The sequence below is a fragment of the Eubalaena glacialis genome, chromosome 8 (genome assembly GCF_028564815.1).
Source record: "Eubalaena glacialis isolate mEubGla1 chromosome 8, mEubGla1.1.hap2.+ XY, whole genome shotgun sequence".
Taxonomy (NCBI): domain Eukaryota; kingdom Metazoa; phylum Chordata; class Mammalia; order Artiodactyla; family Balaenidae; genus Eubalaena; species Eubalaena glacialis.
The window spans coordinates 107,577,233-107,593,810 of NC_083723.1; the positions used below are offsets into that span (position 1 = coordinate 107,577,233).

Consider the following 16,578-nt stretch of genomic DNA (forward strand, 5'->3'; position numbering starts at 1 on the left):
GAAACCCTCTCCCAATAGTTCTCAAAGTGAGTTCCCTGACCATAGCATCAGCATTGCCTGGGAACTTGTTAGGAATGCAGATGCCCAGGCCCCACCCCCATCCTAACGCACCAGTGACCGGAGGCCGGCCTGGCAATCTGTGTTATAACATGCCCTCTAGATAATTCTGATGCACACTCCAGTTTGAGAACCACTGCATGAATGCTCTGCAGAGTAGTGCTGTGGAACCCAAGTTCGTGTGCCTGACACACAGTGAGTGAGTCCCACCAAAAAGTCGGAGTTTGGAGCAGAGGAAGGTTTATTGCAAGGACCAAGCAAGGAGAACGGGCAGCTCATGCCCCGAAGACCCAAACTCCCTCATGGGTTTCAGGGAAGAGTTTTTAAAGACAAATTTGGAATGAGGGCTGCAGGTTGTGTGACTTTCTGCAGATTGGTTGGTGGGTAGGTAACAGGGTGATGTTCCAGGAATCTCATCATCAGCCTTCTGGTTCCGACTAGTCTGGGGTCCACGTGCTTGTGCTCAGCCTAAAGTTATCATCCTCCACCTGGTTGGGGGCCTTAGTTCCCGTAGAAGAACTCAGAGATATTTGTATCAGATCATCCTGTATATCTCTTGAGGAGGAACCAGGACCCTGCCCCAAGCTGCATGATCGTTTCTTGACAATTTTTCCTTTGTTTCTGCATTCCTTCCCTCCCCTAATTAGTAACTGTTTGAATCTGCCTTTTGGAATTCAGGGAAAGTCTAGGAAGCTGAAGCTTTTTTCCTACAAACAAGAAACAGGGGACACGGAAAGGCTTTTGTACCCTGGAGGGCCTCACAGCCTCTGCTTGGTTTCAGTAGTACGGGATTCACCACGCTGCATGAGCTTCAAAAACCCATCAGCTGGCTCCCTAACTGATATGGCCCCAGCCAGCAACCCCATTCCTCAGATCTGACTGACTCCATTCAGTCTGTAGGGGTAGGTACCTTGCAGACAGCAGTTTTTCTTCCTTTTGCTCATTGGAAGAGGAAAAAAGGAAGTTGCTTCTGTATGCTCTGTTGTGCCCATCCTTTCCTTGACATGTCATGGCCGCCCGGAGTTTGGATGGCTGTTGACAGAGAGGGATGGGCTCCCCAGAGGCCCACTGGCTGGCGTGTGCTCCTGGGCCCTGCTGCCCTGAGGATTTCCCAGGTGGTGGACGGCAGGCGGCACCAGAGGGAGGGAGGGAACCTGGGCAGTGTGTGCTGGGCCTTTGTGGAAACGGGGGGGATGATGCACCCTGTACCCCTACCCCGGGCAGCTTTCCTCAGGGAGCAGGGGCTGCCTGTGTGGCCGAGGAGGGCCAGCCTGACATGAATGGAGACCTTGTATCGGGGACCTTGCTGGAGCCGGGAGCCACAACACAGGGGCTTTTCACGAGCAACCTCGCAACAGAGGCGGCATTGAGCGTGACTGGTGGCTCGCGGGCAGACGTGGGGTCTGGCGGACGCGTGGCATCAGTGGAACAACATTGCCGCTCCTCCTGCCCCTGCCTTGGCTGGGGTGGGGTGTGGGCTGTTAGAGGTCTCCTCTCAGAGGGGAAGACGCAGAGTCACGTTGTCCGTAGTGTTAGCCGCCCTGCGCCCCTCTCAGCATTCAAGGCTGCAATGGGGGGCGGGGCGGGAGATGAGCAAAGGGGGCGCTGCGTGCAGAGAGTGGGCTGCCGTGCTGAACGGGAAGGGGTTAAAGACAGCTGCTTGGAGACAACTCCACAGGGACCTGTGCTACAAGAACGGGGAGGAGATGCCAGAGGCACTCTATCCGTCCAAGGGGCGTGGAATCCCAGCGTGCCCTCCACGGGGTCAGTGGGAGGTAAGGAAGAAGTGCAGCCTTGCTGGGGGGCTGTTTGGAGGCTACAAGTCAGTGACAGATGACAACTGCCCAGGAGGAATCAGGACGGGGGTGACAGTGGGGCTGGGGGCATGGTGGGTTTAATGCTTCCAAAGGAGAAGAGTCTCCCTCCCCATATATAAGCACACCCTCTCTCTGTCCACCTACAGCCGACCTTCACCTCAACAAGGAGCTTAGCACATCAGTTCGCCCTGGCTTTCTCTCCTCTCTTCTTCTGTCTCCTTTTCTAGCGTGACCAACTGTCCTGGTTTACTCAGAACCAAAGGGTTTCCGGGGATGTGGGATTTTTCAGGGCTAAAACTGGGACAGTTGGTCACCCTACTTCCATCTTTGATACCTTCTACTACATTTGAAACTTCTGGGACCTCCTTTGTGGCCCAGTGGTTAAGAATCTGCTTGCCAATGCAGGGGACACGGGTTCAAGCCCTGGTCCGGGAAGATCCCACATGCTGTGGAGCAACTAAGCCCGTGTGCCACAAAAACTGAGCCTGCTCTCTAGAGCTCGCGAGCCACAACTACTGAGCCCACGTGCCTAGAGCCTGTGCTCCGCAACAAGAGAAGCCACCACTATAGAAGTCCGTGCACTGCAACGAAGAGTAGCCTCCGTATGCCACAACTAGAGAAAGCCCGCATGCAGCAACGAAGACCCAACACAGCAAAAAAAAAAAAAAAGCTTCTTATACTTATCTCCTACCCCTCCCCCACTAAAATTTGATAATCAGATGGAGACTGAAAACAAGGGGATAGGCCTCTATTTTGCCACTTGCAATCATGGTTAATGGTGTATTGGATGTGGGTATGGTGGATATGTTGAAGCCCTTGGTTAAGATAAAATGGGGAAGCAAGTTATGGCTGATGGTTTATTTAGGACACATTAGATTGAGGAGGTGGCCATGCTTTCTCCATTTTCGCTCTTGTGGACACGCTCATCCCTGTCTCTTTGTTCCTTTGTAAGGATTCTTGCCCTCTGCCTGGCAGGTCCCATCATTCCTCAAAACAGCCCAGGCTGCATGACGTGGCCTCCCGTGTACTCCCAACATCATATGTGAGATGTATAGACATACATACGTACGTGCATATAACACTCTTCAAGCTCTTTTCCTTATCTGCTCCACTAGAATGTGATCCTCTTAAAGAAAGGATTGTTTATTTTTCTGTATCCATTGTTACATGGAAGGTTCAATAAATGTTTGCTGATAAAAGAACAAAAGAGCAAATTATTCCCATGCAGGTGAGAGAATCTGGGAAGACTTCGAAGACAAAGGAGCCTGAAAGGTTGACTTAGGTACTGTGATGTGGAGATGGAGCAGCAGGTGGTCTTCTGGGACCCCAGCTAGAGCCGCGGCCCATTCCTTCTGGCCTCCATCCCTCCTCCCCACCCCACCCGCCCTGTCTCCACAGCAGCCCTGCGTCAGTCCTCCTCCACGTCTGCTCTCTCAGGGCTGGTGTCATGCAGTGGTGACTCACCGACCCCTGGAGTTCAGGTCTCTCCCTGAGCTCATTGACAGGCAGGCCCGGGAGAGTTGGGGAGCAGCCCTGGAGCCCTCGCATGCTGAGTCCTCTCAAAATGACCCGGGGGGGGGGGCGGGTGGAGGCGGGGGCTTGATTTCCAGGGAAAATGCTGTTGTGTTTTCACTCTTTGATCAGAAGCAAACCAATAATCCCAACCAGGTCATCTTGGGACACTGGTGGGTTCACGTTCAGCTGTCACCCTTGGGGCATCCATCTCTCTCCTTCAGAGGCCTCCCCAGGCCTCTGAGGCAGACGGCAGACTCTCACAAGGTCACAGGCTCAGGGCAGGAGGCCCCCCGGATAAAAGCCAGGAGGCAGAGCGGACGACCCCCAGGTGAGCCCCAGGGAAGCAGCAGCTCCTGGCCCCGGACAGGGCTCGGTTAACCAGAGCAGGCTGACGCTGCCCGTGCTGGGATCCCATGGCCTCCCCCCGCCCCACTCTGCGAACCACTTTCTCTCTGCCTTTTCCCCTTCCTTCTCTCTCCTCCCCAGTTGGCCGTCCCTCCCTGAATCTTAGCCCAGGAGAGGATGACGTGCTGGCGGGCAAGTCTCCCTTAACTACCCCAGCTGCTTTGTTTTTCTTTGTGGTAGTTATTCCCACCTGAAATTGATCACCTGGTTTGTGCTTGTTTCCCAGACTTGAATGGAATGAGGGCACAGACTATTATGTTCACGGCTAATTATGCCCCAGCACTTAGAAGGGTGCCCAGTGCATCATAGTTAATGAGTGAATGAATGAGGTCACATATTCGGTCCCATGCCCCAGGCTCTGGTGACTTAGCGCTGGGCAGTGCCCAAGCTCTGTGTTTGGAGGTTTCCTGGACAGACAGCCAGGAACCTGGGGCTGGGGAAAGCCCTCTGCACTTCTGCAACCACTTCTTTTAAGCCTGGGGGAGCCACAGAAGCAGAAGGAGGTTTGGGGGTACAAAGCACTGGGGTCAGGCCCTAATGCTTGCCTTACCTTCTAAGGAGAGACGTGCAGACCCTCTTGCCGCAGTCTTGGCATTGTCTCTCGAGCCCTCCACCAATGCCCACCCTCCTTTGGTCCGGAGCACTGAGTTCATTTCTCCTTCTGTCCCTCAGTGCTGCCTGTTTGGTGGGCAGGACTCCTCTGCTGACATGGTAGCTGGTCCTGGGAGGGACCGGATGATGCTGTGCTCATGCCCTTATTTACGGCAGGACAGGCTGAGGCCCAGACAGAACAAATGAAGTCATTTGTTCAAGATCACAGTGTCTGTCCTTGACAGGGCTGAGAGTTCATTTATTCATTCATTGGACACGTATTTATTGAGTCCCTACTACGTGCCAGCACTTTTCCAAGGCATTGGCGGTACATCACTGTACAAAACAACAGGACAATTAAATCAATATATCAGAATTAACAACTAAAATAACTACCATATGTTAGTCTTTTACATTGCAACAAGTATTGTACTAATTGCTTTATTTATACTATTTAATTTAACCCTTACAACAAACCTATGAAATAAGTCTTCACTTTTCAGGTGAAGACTACTCAGCTAATAAGACCCTGATTCCATGCCCTGTGTTTCTGGCCACTGCGATACATCTCGGCTCCCTAAATTAGAAGACCTCTGTCTTGCCTTCCAGTCCAGGACTATTTCTGCTCTACTCTTCTGCCTCTCAGACTTCCCCGTAGCTCCGTTCTCTGTCTGAAGAGCATCTGCTGTTTAAAGGTCAAAGTTTGTATCCACATGTAAAGTCTAAAGTCAGTAGATGACCCAATCCTTTCTTGGGTCTAGGAAACATATTACAAAATTAGAGAGGAGACCGGGAAAGAGAGATGATATCATGTGCTAGTCACCCTGGAGCATGAAGTAACAGAGGATGGTCTTTTCCTGTGGGTCCAGAATTGAAGAGTCAGTTAAAATGTGATTAGTGCTTTCTAGGAGAGGGATAGAGATATACTAAACAACCCATATCTGTAAGGAGCAAATAGCCTAGTACCTCATTGGGAACACATATATTGGCGAGGTAGAGACAATACAATGTGTTCACAGTCTTGCTAAGGCTTCTCTTCCTAGGCTTATAGCCAGACTACGTTTCCCAGACACCCTTGTTGCTAGGTTTGGGCCATAGGAGTGATCAATGGGATGTGGGCAGAATTGATGTGGTATTGTCCACGCTCCATCCTCTTAGATCATATTTAAGGTGACAGCCTCACAAGTTGGAAGTAGCCTAGAAGTGCCAAGTAGAACCCCCTGACGCTCATTAGGCTGTGCATGGTATTTATGATTTGGCATAGCCTACCTACCTGGACCGCTAGCAAAACTTAGCAACCAGCCCCCATCCTTAGGGGTTTTCCAAAAGTCATCTCATTACCATAACAAAAGATACCTTTAGCACTCTCTTCACGTAGGAAATTCCAAGCTCTGTGCCCGGATTGGGAATGAAAAACAAATATACATTTATTATAAAGTACAAGATCACAAAAGATATTTAAGAATGTAAAGAGATCAGGGGTTCCCTGGTGGCACAGTGGTTAGGAATCTGCCTGCCAATACAGGGGACATGGGTTCGAGCCGTGGGCTGGGAAGATCCCACATGCCGCGGAGCAACTAAGCCCGTGCACCACAACTACTGAAGCCTGCGCGCCTAGAGCCTGTGCTCCACAACAAGAGAAGCCACCATGATGAGAAGCCCATGCACCGCAATGAAGAGTAGCCCCCCCGCTCGCCGCAACTAGAGAAAGCCCGCGCGCAGCAACGAAGACCCAACACAGCCAAAAATAAATAAATAAATAAATTTATTAAAAAAAAAAAAAAAAAGAATGTAAAGAGATCCTAAAACCAAAAAGTTTGAGAAACACTGCAATAGAAGGAACATAACGCAGGTAGCCAGTCACAAGATCGCTGGAATTGCAGAAAGGCCAAGCAGTCGGTGGTGAGGAAGCTGGAGGGTGGCTTCACTGGGAGCTGCTCCTGCCCTGGAGACTGGAAGAACAGGCACGGGGGTGATGTTCCAGCAGCCATGAGCCAGAGCTTCCTTTTGGGACCCCACATCATGAAGGAGGACCATCTGGCAGAATTAGAGCACAGAGTCAGGGATACCTAGTGGGAACTGGAATCATGTCAGGGGCCGTAAGCAGTTATGCAAGGGGGTCCCTGGAGAAAAAGAGCCAGGCATGGCTTTCTTGACATAAGAGAAGCCATTTTGGGCCTAAGCCATTTTGTGATCTGAGTCTGGCCACAATGCTTGCTCTTGAATAGTCTCAGTAATTAATGATCTTAAGGGAACAAAAGAATGCAGGAACAAAAGACTGTTATCAGGCAAGAGAAGTAACAATAGCAAAGATAATGTATCAGTTTTCAAGACTCCCAGTTCTGTTTCAATGGTAAAGATTAGCCTGAAGAGCTTAACCACCAGATTTACTGGAACCTAAGGGATGATGATGTTGACATTTTCTGACCCTCGTGACTTCAACAACCGACTAAAGCTTGGACTCTGTGGATCTTTGTCCTGATTCTATGCTGAATTCTCCTCTGCTCAAGCCCCTTCACGGATATGCCTGTACTCTTAGCTTAAAACTTCCCTAATTTTGCTGTTTAGGCGGACACTGCTTTGGGAAAGATCCCGGTGTTCTCCTTATTTGCTGCAAGTAATAAATCCATCCTTCTGATCTTTGACTTGGTTGTGTCTTTAGACACCCACCAAGAGGCAAACCCGGCTTTTTTGGGTAACAGGACTGCCTGATGGGAGCTGAAAATAATAATAAGGCACAGCCCCTGCTAGACACCCCACCTAGAGGAGAGAGAAGGGGCGAGAAATGCCCTTGTTTCTTTCTTTCTTCTATCTTGTTCTCCAATTTCACTGGACAACCAGGTCCGGAAGTTCTTAACAGACCTTGGAAAACATAGTTTGCAGGACTCAGTCCTACTGCAACACAGAACAGAGGAGAGCAGGGAAGGCTACACGTGGATCTGAGAGCAACAGGCACATGCCTGGCTCAGAAAAGGAAGGAGAGAACCTGGATGCTGGCTCAAGGGAGCCACAAGGATGAGAAAAGTCGGCTTACGACGGGAGGTTCTTATACTGATGTGAGGGTAAAGCAGAGGATGATAGAGGCAAACCCAGTCTGGGTGGAGATAAGGGCAGCAGGGGGAGACGGTGGACTCCAGGCAGAATGTTGGCCTTGCAGATAGGGGCCACTGGATCTAGAATTTCCCTATGGAAAGGGCTTAGTAGGGCCAGCTGATCGGAACTAGAAATGAGATAGGCTGGGACCTGGGACCCTTTGCTGCAGTGCTTGTACCTGGACAAAGGTCTTCTCAAGCAACAGAATACAAAGAAACTTAAAAAGAAAAAAAAAAGATACAAATGAACTTATTTATAAAACAGAACAGACTCACAGATTTAGAGAAGGAACTAATGGTTACCAGGCGGAAAGGGTGGGGGGAGGGATAGATTGGGAGTTTGGGCTTGACATGTACACACTGCTATATTTAAAATAGATAACCAACAAGGACCTACTGTTTAGTGCAGGGAATGCTGCTCAACATTCTGTAATAACCTAAATGGGAAAAGAATTTGAAAAAGAATAGATACGTGTATACGTATAGCTGAATCACTTTGCTGTACACCTGAAACTAACACAACACTGTTAATCAACTATACTCCAATATAAAATAAAAAATTAAAAAAAAAGAAACTATAAGGGACTGAAAATAACTGCATGCATACACAGGACAAATTATGAACAAGACACAAAAAGGCTAAAACCCAACTGCCACTTCTCAGGTGCCAGGAGCAAAAGCAGGACCTGCGCATGATCCCTGCACACAGCACCACCAAGGGGGTGGGCAGACCACCGCCCAAGCCACCCCTCCAGCCTGACCCATGAACCCACCCCTACCCTCACCCTACTTAAAGGATCAGCTTGCCGTCCCCTCAGGGAGTGAGCAAGGGAAACTGTTACTTGTTTTCACTCCCTCGTGCTGCAGCAGGAGTCCAAATAAAGCCTTTCCTCAATTTCTTGTCTGGCCTCTTATCAATTTCTATTGATTAAGGAGTCCAAGAACCCAGGTCAGTAACGGAAACAGGGAACTTATTTAAAAACTGTTTGCATGCTACTCTTACTTAGGGTCCGTTTCTTCGGGGAGATTGTTGGATTTGGGGCATGGAAATGCTAATATCATCTATCACTAGGCTAATAATTTTCAAGTCTCTATATGCAGTCTAGACCCCTCTCCCATCCAACTGTCTGCGAAAGATCTCCACCTGGATGATGAATACTGTGTACTTTGTACTCTTCCTCATGGGCTGGTAACTCTTATTCACCCTTCAGGTGTCTCTTGAAATGGACTTCTTCCCAGAATCCTTCCCGGGCTCCTAGACCAGACTCCCATAGCGAAGGCTTTATTGGCATTAGCTATTTGACGTCTGTCTCTTCCATCAGTCTAAATAAAGTGGTAAACTGAGGCAAGCTCAAATGACTAGAAAGTGAGTTTGTTCTATTCAGGAATGGCAGAGGACTTGCAATCTGCAAAACGCCGCCTGCAGCAACCTACTACCCGTCAGTGGAAGGGTCGGGGGACTTTATTTATAGGCAAGGAGCGCAAAAAGGGGGAGGTCCAGCCAGAGTCCCAGCAGCGAGTTCATTGGCTTGAGGACGGGGAGAGATTCGTGGCGGATGCTCATTGGTCAGGAGATAAACCTCGTGTTTTGGTAAATCAGGCATTTACGATTTCCCAGTTCTCAAGTATTGTTTTTCCGAGTGCGCACGCGTGAGATTCGCCATTTTCTAGCCTCCGGTTCCATTTTAGGTGGAAATCTTTTCACACGTCCCTCTCAAAAGTAGCGGCGTCTCCGGCGCCAGCTCCTGGCACAGTACTTGGTACCAGGTAGGTGCTTAGTAAGTGTTCGATGAGTGAACGAATGGCTGATAGTTGTCGGGAGGTGTGGGTGTGGGGTGCCTCCGCATCCTTGAGGGTCCATGGAGCAGCTGTGCCCTCCCTCCTGCCCCAAGAGGCCCGGGGAGCCAGAGAAGAGACCTGTGTCCGGCAACCTCACTTCCCTAGCGCATGCCGTTCACAGACAAGAGCTGGGAGTTGGCAGGTTAATTTGGCTGTCACATGGTGGCCCTGTGAGCTCGGGGAAACCACGAAACTTTTCTCCGTCTCCCATCTTCTCGTGGACGAAATAGAGACAGTAGTACCTGCCCTTTCCCACCTCTCCAGGTTGTAGTGGAGGGGAGCATTGATGTTACTGATAGAGAAGCACCAAAGCACAAACCGGAATTCAGAGGCGCCCTGAGCAGCCCTAGCTCTGAGCCCTGGCTGGCCACACTGATGTCGCCAGCCCAGTCCGTCTCCTAGAGAGAGGAAATGTTAACTGGGATCCGCTTCAAGGGAGGCAGCCCTTTGACTGTGGAGCTGGCCTGTCTCCTCGGCTTCGGGAAGCAGCGCCTCCAGCAGGTGTGGGGTGTGCTGGGCAGCCGAGGAGCCAGCCCATCTCCCACCACTATCCCCACTGTGGGGTTGGCCCACGGGGCAGGTGATGCAGAGGGCAGGACGGGTTAGACCCAGGATTTCCGATTCCCAGATCAGCTCTGGTCCCAGGACAGGTTCTCCTTCGGCCAACAACAAATGAAAGAGATAGGTCCTGAGCAGAAAGCAGCCTGGCAATGCTCATGTCCCTTCCCTGCAGAGACCTTTGCCCAAGCTGGGAATATAAGGACTAAAGGCACAGCTTTTAGTTGAACTTAGGGTTGAACCAGAGATAGAATGGATTCCCTTATTCTGGGCGAGGACCCTGCCTCGCTAGGGAGCAGTGATAGCTGAGGTTTGTTGGGGACACAGGGAGTGGGTGGCAGGCCTGTCCCAGGGCTGCTGCCTGGCTCTTTTTCTCCTGGAGCTGCTGCGGCAGGTCTGCCAGGCACTGAGGTGGGTGCTTCCTGGCTCCAGGCACTGGGGTTGACTCACAGCTGTACCAGGTGGATGCCCCGGGAAAGGGCTTGTCTCAGAGGAAGGCCTGAGGTTCCAGGGGAGAAACAATCTCACTTCCTCACTTCTCTAGCTGAAATGCTATGCAACCTGCTTTGGGGGCCATCAGGGCGCATAGAAGCCCAAGAGGCCCCCCACAGGCAGGGGATTGGAGGGGAGGTGGTCCACAGGAATGCAGGAGTCCCCCATGCCCTAATCCCCAGGGCCTGGCTGGAGGGCGGGGCTGGTACAGGCTAGGACTGTGGTTTCACCACCAAAGCCCCTCCAAAGCCAGGAGGCCAGAGTGTATGAATTATAGGTGAGGGGCTGAGCAGGGGGCCCTGGCCTCACGTCCCTCTAGGGTAGATAAGGACTGATCAAAGGCACTGCTTGTAGGCCCATCCCTCATTCAGCACAATTTCCAGGATCCACCACCCAGCGAGTGGCTGGAGTGACAAGACAGATAATATATGTACATAGAGGGGATTTTTTGTTTCCTTTTGAAGTCCTTTGCATAAACATCTTGTGTGTGAACCAGCCGGAGTACCTCGGCTGCATAGCCCCCTACCCCACTGGTGTTGGGTCTTACACCCCGCAGGCCATCCTGTCAGGCTGGTTCTGCTTCCTCTGCTGGTTTATCCCTTGGAGCCCAGATTGGCTTGAAATGAACACCAAGAGCAGCTTCTGTGAGCCTCAGTAAGAGCCCTGGGGGACCTGTGGCCGCCCATGCCAGGCTTGGGGTCAGCCGGCACTTCGTCACAGCCTCTGATCCAGCCCCTGAGCCCTGGGGGAAGTGTGGATTCTCCTGGAGGTTCTCTAGAGGTCACACACCAATCACCCAGCAAAACAGCGTCAGGCTTCCCTGCCCAGTAGGCATCCTGGCCCTCTCTGCATCCCTGTTCCCGGGCCCCGGGCTGCCAGTGCCCGCTTCCCTTGCTGCTCCTTGTTCAGACTCTTAAAAACCCCTCTGCTCTCCAGGGCGGTGGGGCCTTTCCCAGATCCTCCCCGCAGGCCTCCTGCGGATTCCCCTTCAGTGTGCAGACAGCAGCTTTCACCCAGCAAACAAGGGGCACTGTGACTGCCTGTAGTTTCTTAAACCTGCCTGGGTGCATCCTGCCTGCTTCATCCCGCCACTGCTGAAGAAGAAAAGAGCTTGAGGAAGAGAGACCGGTTGTAGGTTGCCCAAGTTCTTGTGCGCCCTGGCTTTGCTCCTGGGGTGTTTCCAAAGCTCAGGGCTGGGGTCTTTTTTTTTTTTTTTTTTTAATTAATTAATTTTATTTTTGGCTGCGTTGGGTCTTCGTTGCTGCGCGGGCTTACTCTGGTTGCGGCGAGCGGGGGCTACTCTTCGTTGCGGTGCGCGGGCTTCTCATTGCGGTGGCTTCTCTTGTTGTGGAGCATGGGCTCTAGGTGTGCGGGCTTCAGTAGTAGTTGTGGCTCGCGGGCTCTAGAGCGCAGGCTCAGTAGTTGTGAGGCTTAGTTGCTCCGCGGCATGTGGGATCTTCCCGGACCAGGGCTCAAACCCGTGTCCCCTGCATTGGCAGGCGGATTCTTAACCACTGCGCCACCAGGGAAGCTCAGGGCTGGGGTCTTTGTCCACTCTCAGGATCTGGGAATCCATCCCCGCCCCCGCAAACCCTCAGCAGTCTTTCTTCCCTCCAAACAAAGAGCCCTTTTGATCTTTATCACTGTCTTGGAACATACATGCCAAACTTCTTGGGTAATAAAAATAAGACTCTAAGCAAACATTTAGAGAGCACTTACTATGTTCTAGGTACTGTTCTCAAGGGCGTGGACTGGGGTGTCATGTCTTTGTATGCCCCAGATTCCTTGCGTCCAGGAATATTTGCTGATTGACTCAGTCTGCCCTTGGGCGGTCCCATCCCACCCCGGTTACTCACTTTTCCCTTTCTCTTCAAAGGGCGCTAAGATTTCCTGCCCTTTCCTACTTCCTCAGGAGGAGTGAGTGATGGGGAGTGACCTGGAGAGGCTTCGGGGGCCATCGGGACTTTCTTCCTCTGACTGCAGGTAGGACGCTTGGCCTGTCAGTGGAGGCACCAGCCAGAGCCGAGCAGAGGGAGACATAGGTGGGCTTTCTGAGCACAAGGGGAGAGAGGCACCCTGTGTGTTCATGGTGATTCTCTCCAGATAGTGGACTATGGACAATTTTGGTTTTCTTGTTATGCTTTCCTGCTTCCATGGTTTCCTACCATGAGCAAACATTACTTTTACATTCTCAAAAAAGAAGAAAAAATCAAATGTTTACTGACTATTTTGTTGAGCAGTGACTGCGGAGAAGAGTTTGAAAGGATGAGTACACAAGGCTCAGAGCTGGACTGGCTTTCAGCAGGCGTCCATCCTGGTGGTCCATGACCTGTTTTGACTGATCAGTTCTAATGCCACATGCATTGATAAATAGTTTAATCTCTCCCCGCCCGGGAGTCATAATCTCTTCCTTGCAAGAGAGGAATATTCTAATGTGGGACCAATACCCTTCCCCAAGCCAGCAGTGCCAGTCTGATGATCTACTATATCAATCTCTTTGCTCCTCCAAAGATGCTACGCGAGGAGGTTCTATCACTTCCCTCCTGGATTCTCTGTTTCAACCTCCCAGCCCTTAGAGTTAGCAGTCTCTCCTTCCAAGTTGGTGTCCACACTCTAGAGGGGAGATCCTCAGCCCTGGCTGCACACTTAAAAAATGCCAGGGTCTGAGTTGCATCCTGCCCCAGTTGCATCAGAACCTCTGGGGGGAGCCCATAGCAGGGGTAGTTTCTATGGCTCCCCAGATGCTCTGATGTGCAGCCAGTGTCAAGGACCACTGGGGCAGCTGGGCAGAGGCAGAGAGGCCCCAGCGTTGACAAAGGGGCCAGCGTGGGTTTGTACTAGATGCTATGGAAGAGGACACGCAGCTGATAGGTGCCTGCCCTCCGGGGGCTTGTAGTTGATGAGAAAGCCAGAACCTGTGCCCAGAGGGACAGGGACACTGAGAGTGAAGCCCACCGTGTCCAACCTGTGCCAATTCAGACTTGGGTGTTGAAATGCTGAGGAGGGACGTGATCTGGGTGGCATGAGGATAATCAGGCCAGTCTTTCTGGTAGGAGTTCTGGAGGCAGTTTTGAGGGGAGAGTCCCTCCCACTGGTGAAGTGACTCTTGTGGTCATTTTCTAAGGGTTTTCTCTGAGGCCCTTATCTGATGACCCAGCCTCTTTGTAACTCTGGCCCCGGCGGGTGTGGCTGGCCGCTCTTCAGTCAGTGCCCTGGCTCTCCAGGACACCCCGGCAGGACTAGGCTGGGACAGATAAGAACTGTGCTTGTTAGCACAGCTGTTCCCTGCAACACCCAGCGTTGTTTTCAAACCTACGGAAACTTGGGTGCGGAAGTGTGGCTACATCCACCCAACTTCAGAGTTGGGCTTGGTTCCAAATAAAAGGAAATTTAGTCAGTTTTCCCAGACACAGGGACAAAAATAGAGTTGACAGGAACCTCAAAGGGTCTGCTGGGGTACCAGGGTCGCACCTACAAAAATCAACTGGATCTTTGGTCTGGATGCACCAACACTTGAGCTTTCAGCCTCAACAATGACCCCTGGAATCTGTCCACACAGGTTCTTGACAGACAGTGTTCTAAAGGTGATGTTGTCTTACAGGAAGGTGATTTTGTTCCTTCTGCTGGAAGCAGTCCTAGAGGTTTCTCTGTGTTTTCTGAGCCTCTTTGGCTGATAAGCTAGATTCTGGGGCATATGAAGTTCAAATAAAGTGTCTGCTTGGTCAAGGAGAGTGTACCAGAAGGAGCAAGGAATTGATGGCATAACTTACGTTTGGGTAGATTGGACCCCAGGATGACTTGTTCTGGCCGGATTCAACCTGGGGCCTTTCAGGGAACTTGTTCTGCCTCAGCGTCCCCAGTAGGATGATGCTGAGCCAGTGTTGACATCACACGTGTCCTCCCTCACCCTCTGGAGAGTGTTCTTCTTTCTACTGCCCTTCCAGCAACTCAGCACTGGGCACCTTACACACAATGGCCCTGGTGGGGGGGCGGGGTCTCTAGCTCACCTTGGGCCTTTTCAGGACCCCTAAGTGAGCAGGTTTCCCAACATCCGACACATAGAGATCGCACCACTGGGAGCAGCAGAACTGAGCCTGAAATTCAAATCTCCAGATCCCCAGCCCATCCATCCCTGCGGAGTGAGATGTGGGTGGTGAGATGGCCGTGCCCAGAGACTCCAGAATCTCCAGAAATGGGAGATTGTGTAAAGCACGAAGTGTATAACTAGGGTTGAAAAGGACAACATCTCCATATGTTTGTGTGGGTGCTGTGCTGCACGTGGCCGAGCGGGCCTTGTAGACAACACAGATATCCTCATTCTCCCGGGGAAGGTTCTGGAGAGCTCGGGGCCCCTGGTTGTGTTGATGGGAAGGGGAAAGGATGTGAGATGGCAGAACTGAACTCATTCTCCTTAAAATTAGAAATGCAAAAAAAAAAAAAAAAAAAAGAAGTGCAGCATAGAAGTGACGGGGGGGGTGAGTTGTCTGACCCTTCTGAGCTTTAGTTTCCTCATCTGTAAAATGGGAACAAGAGAAGTACCTACTTCACAGAGTGTGGTGAAGGTCTTGCTGAGATGATATTTAAAAAGTGCCCCGAGAGAGCGCTGGGCATGGGAAAGTCATTAAGGCTGAGAAACCACCTTTCCTGGCTCCTTCCCTTTGAGACAAAGGTGCCCCCTGGGGGAAGTGACTTGTCCCTGAGACCTGAAGTGAGTCCACCGCTCAGCCCTCAAAGGCCAGGCCGTCTCCCTGCCGGTGCACTGAGTGTCTGCCTTCCTCTGGCCGGCCTGGGGCCCTACTTCCCCCCCATCTTGCAGCCGCCCTGGCCGGAAACCCCGCCCCATTGTCCTAGGCGGCGGGCTCTGTGGAGCCCAGCTGTGCTGGGCTGACGTTGGGCTGACAGTTTCCTCCTCTGACTTAGATAAGTTCAGGAGATGCCTATCGGCTTCAGGGAAAGGGTGGAGGGTCTGAGCCGAGGCCCCCTGCCCCGGGATATCTGGCAGACAATTCTTAGACAAGAGATCATTTAACCTCCACTTGTTGGGAGTTTGAGTATGAAGCTGGACAAGCCTCATTAACCCCTTCAGCGCCCTGGGTGCTGTGGGGAGGGAAGGTGGAAAAGTGCTCTTCCTTGGGCCTGGGCAGGCTGATACTCATGGATGCAGGGCTAGAGGGAGGGAGCAGTTTCAGTAGGGGTGGTTCAATTGCTCTCGTTTTGTCCCAGGAAAAAGCTTCTTTGTGGCTGAGCTTTGGAGTCCAGCAGATCTGAGTTTAAGTCCAGGCTGTTTCATGGAGTTACCCCAGTGAGCTTGGGCAACTTCAAGTTCCTCCTCTGAGCCCTGGGTTTCTCACCTGTTAAATGGAGCTAAAAATGCTGAATGCATGAGGTTATCGTGAGGAATAAAAGATCTCATACACATAGAGAAGCTAGCAGAGGGCCTGGCACAGGGAAACTAGCACGATGCTTCTTCCAGTGCTGCCGTCTGGTAGGTGGCCTTGTGACAACAGTGGGTAGGAACTCTCTTCACTGGAAACAGCAGCTCAAACTCTGATGGTAAGTCAGCTGGGGCATCTCGGTATGGAAGGAATACCAGTGCATTCAGTAAATACCTGTTTGTTGAAAGCTTGCTGTGTACCAGATACTGTTCAAGCAGCTTGGCAGACAGCAGTGAGCAAGAGAGTCCCTGTCCTTAGGGTGTTCAGATGCGCGGGGCTGGGGGGTGAAGGTGGGGGTGGCGATGAGTTGGGGGGCTGGGTGGGGACAGATAACAAGCCAGCCAAACAGGAGAATATAACTTCACATAGAGACTGGCGCTTTGAAGAAAATGAAAATAGAATGAAGAGATGGTGACAGGCCGCACGGGTGCTATTTTAGATTGGGCCTGTAGGGAAGGCCTTTCTAAGGGGTGATCTTTGAGCAGCGTTTGAATGGAGTCAAGGAGTGACCGGTGAGAACAGGCGACAGGAGAGCTTTCCAGCCACTGAGAACAGCAGGCGTGGAGGCTCCGAGGTAGAGACCCAGTCTGGCAGGTTCTAGAAACAGCATGAAAACCAGTGCTGATGGGGTGAAGGGGGAGAGGGTGCATAGGAGCTGTGGCCACACTTGGGGCTGAGGAGCCTCCCCTGGCCCCAGGCTATGACCTCTGTCCCTATGCAGGTGGCCTGTGTGTGCGCACGTGTGTGTGTGTGTGTGTGTGTCTGTGTGTGTGTGTC

The 16,578-nt window shown here is 51.6% G+C and overlaps 1 long non-coding RNA gene across 1 annotated transcript in view; it reads left to right on the forward strand.

The window, feature by feature from the left end:
- The first annotated feature begins 15,664 nt into the window (after positions 1-15,664).
- LOC133096891 (uncharacterized) overlaps positions 15,665-16,578 on the forward strand; it is a 401,345-nt gene continuing 400,431 nt past the window's right edge. Inside the window, exon 1 of the long non-coding RNA XR_009701879.1 lies at positions 15,665-15,919. This is a non-coding gene — a long non-coding RNA (uncharacterized LOC133096891). The remainder of the gene's footprint in view (positions 15,920-16,578) is intronic.